Source organism: Arachis ipaensis, chromosome B5 (genome assembly GCF_059453495.1).
Source record: "Arachis ipaensis isolate K30076 ecotype BB chromosome B5, ASM5945349v1, whole genome shotgun sequence".
Taxonomy (NCBI): domain Eukaryota; kingdom Viridiplantae; phylum Streptophyta; class Magnoliopsida; order Fabales; family Fabaceae; genus Arachis; species Arachis ipaensis.
Window position 1 is genome coordinate 70,152,134 of NC_142440.1, and position 3,273 is coordinate 70,155,406.

The following is a 3,273-nucleotide window of genomic DNA, read 5'->3' on the forward strand; positions in this document are numbered from 1 at the left end:
TTTTCAAATAGTTTGTTTGAAAAGTTTTCAATGAGAAAATGTTAACATTCACTAATCACTAATATTGAGAAAATGTTAACATTCATTAATGACTAATATTAATAATGCCAATCTAGCTTTGGTTTTCAAAACATGGCACAATTAGCTTTTTAATTTGATGTTTTCTATTACTTTTAAATTTCTTCTTGTTTTTTTCACTTAATTATTAAGGTATTTATGTTGTAGCTCAAAAGTACTAACTTGAGCACTTTCTAAGTAACGACAAAGCACAAGCTGTTGAGAATTGCACTATATTAAGCATTCAACTACACCACTCTTTGTACCTGCCACCATCTTAGAAATTCAACTATACTACAAGTAAATAATTTAACATGTTATCTCTTTGATTTCTTTTGAAGATTTAATTATTAAGAACATTTAGTGATTGATTGATTGATTAAGCTTCTTTGAATACTTTATTTGATACAAATTGTTAGTTTCATAATTGCTTGAGATGTTTCTTTTAAGCATTAGTGGTTGACTTATAGGAATCCTTTAAAATTAATCTGCTCTTGATTGAAAAAATCACCTATCGTTAGTCTAAAGTCCATGTCCGTAAATTTTATTTTAGTTGACAAAGTAATGGACAAAGAGTGGACTAGTTTACCAAGACATACTGAGGAGTACTAGCATGGTGTTAATTTTTTTTTGGATTTTGCCTTTTCTAAAGGTAGACCACAAGGACAAGAAATCCTTTGTCCTTGTTCAATATGTAACAACTTTAGTTGGGGGCGAAGGGATGAAGTTTATGATCATCTAATAAGGGATTTCAAAGAGGTTACACTGTGTGGGTTCATCATGGCGAGAGGATAAGTCACGTGGATATTCATTCCGAAGAGGTTGAGGTCCAACAAGGATTTGTCGATGACATTGAAGGGTTGCTAAACGAGACATTTAGGCATGTGCTTGAAGGAGATAAAGATGGTGATGGACCAAACGAAGATGCTGAAAAGTTTTATAAATTGCTTGAGGAAGAAAAACAAGAGTTGTATCCTGGTTATAAAAAATTTTTCACATTATCATTCATTATCCGAATATATATGTTGAAGACTCTAAATGGTTGGAGCAACGCATCCTTTACTGCTCTACTTGAATTATTGAAAGAAGCAATTTCTCATTTGAATATTCTTGATTCTTTCAATAAAATCAAGGCCATGGTAAAAGATCTAGGACTTGGTTATAATAAAATTCATGCATGTCCCAATGATTGCATTTTGTTCTGGGATATATATGAAGATGATGAATTTTGTCCAGTTTGTGGAGCTTCTAGGTACATTAAAAATATTGAGGTAGATACGGAAGTTGATAAGTTGAAGAAAAAATCCGTGCCTGCAAAGGTTTTGAGGCACTTTCCCTTGATTCCAAGGCTTAAGAAGTTGTTCATGTGTTCAAAAATAGCTGAATCATTAAGGTGGCATGATGAACATCGTTCAAAAGATGGAAAGCTAAGACACCCAGCTGATGGCCAATCATGAAAAGACTTTGATAGGCTTCATCCTGATTTTCCTAAAGAATCTCGTAACATAAGACTAGGGTTAGCTAGTGATGGATTTAATCCATTTAGAACAATGAGCATCTCCCATAGTACATGGCCGGTAGTTTTAGTCGCATACAATCTTCCTCCATGGTGTTGCATGAAACCAGAGTATGTCATGATGTCCTTGCTCATCCCTGGACCATGTTTGCCTGGAAAAAGTATTGATGTGTATCTTCAGCCATTAGTTAAAGAATTGAAGGTTTTATGGGAGGTTGGAGTGGAAATCTATGATGCTTCAAAGAATAAAACTTTTCAACTACATGCTGCACTTTTATGGACTATTAGTGACTTTCCAGCTTATGCTATGTTATCCGGTTGGAGCACAAAGGGAAAGTTAGCATGTCCTTGCTGTAATCATGACACCTCCTCTTGTTATTTAAAACATAGTCGAAAGATGTGCTACATGGATCACCGTAAATTTTTGGCTATGGATCATCCATATAGGATGGATAAAAGATCTTTCAATGGCGATGTTGAATTAAGTTCTTCACCAGCTTTATTAGATGGGGAACAAATTTTTGAAGACTTGAAGGATTTTGACAATGCATTTGGGAAGAAGCAAAAAAAAAAAATTGATGGTCCATGGAAGAAAAGGTCAATTTTCTTTGAGCTGCCATATTGGAAGCAAAATACACTACGCCATTGTCTTGATGTTATGCACATCGAGAAAAACATATGTGATAACATTATTGGGACTTTATTAGACATTCCAAAAAAGTCTAAAGATCATGCAATGCTCGGTACGATCTCAAAGATATGGGCATAAGAAAAAAGCTTCAACCAAAGGAGATAGATGGAGGCAAGAAAGCAAAAATTGCTAAGGCATGTTTTAACCTTACTACTCAAGAAAAAAAAATCATTTTTTGTGATATTTTCAAATCAGTAAAATTGTCCTCTGGTAGTGCTTCAAATATTTTTCGGTGTGTTCATGTTGCTGAGAAAAAAATATCAGGCTACAAAAGTCATGATGCTCATTTTATGTTGCATTATTTGTTGCAAGTAGCTATAAAATGTACAATACAAAATCAAGTAGCTGGCCCTTTAATTTATCTAGGTTCATTCTTTCGTTCCTTGTGCCAAAAAGTTGTTGAAAATGATATCTTAGATTCTTTGGAAGTAGATATCAGAGAAATTTTGTGCCAATTAGAAAGAATTTTTCCTCCTAGTTTCTTTGATATAATGGTACATTTGTCTATTCATCTGGTAAATGAGTTGAGGTTGGGTGGTCCAGTTCAATTTAGGTGGATGTATCCCATCGAGAGATATTTGTGTAGGTTAAAGTCTTATGTTCGCAATAAGAGTCGCCCTGAAGGTTCAATTGCTGAAGGATACTTGGTCGAGGAATGCTTGACATTTTGCTCAAGGTATTTAAGACCTGATGTGGATACAAGGCTGAGTAGGAGGACACAAAATTATGATAATTGCAATGAAGCCGAAGTAGGAGCTGATAGCTATTTTGCATGCTTGGGGCGACCAATTGGCGGAAAGCGGAAAGGGCAACATTTTTCTCTAGATACCAACTCAAAAATGCATGCTCATCAGTACATCTTATTCAATTGTGATAAAGTTAAAGACTACATTAGGTATTTTTCCTATATATTTTCCAACTACCAATTCTCTATTAAAAAATATAGCTAACACACTTTTTACTTACTTTAGAGAGTATGAGGAACATGTCAATGGTCAAACTAAAGGTA

The 3,273-nt window shown here is 34.3% G+C and overlaps 1 pseudogene; it reads left to right on the forward strand.

Annotated features, from left to right (window-relative positions):
* The first annotated feature begins 1,193 nt into the window (after nucleotides 1-1,193).
* On the forward strand, nucleotides 1,194-2,667 carry LOC148564562 (uncharacterized; annotated as a pseudogene).
* The last annotated feature ends 606 nt before the right edge of the window (nucleotides 2,668-3,273 follow it).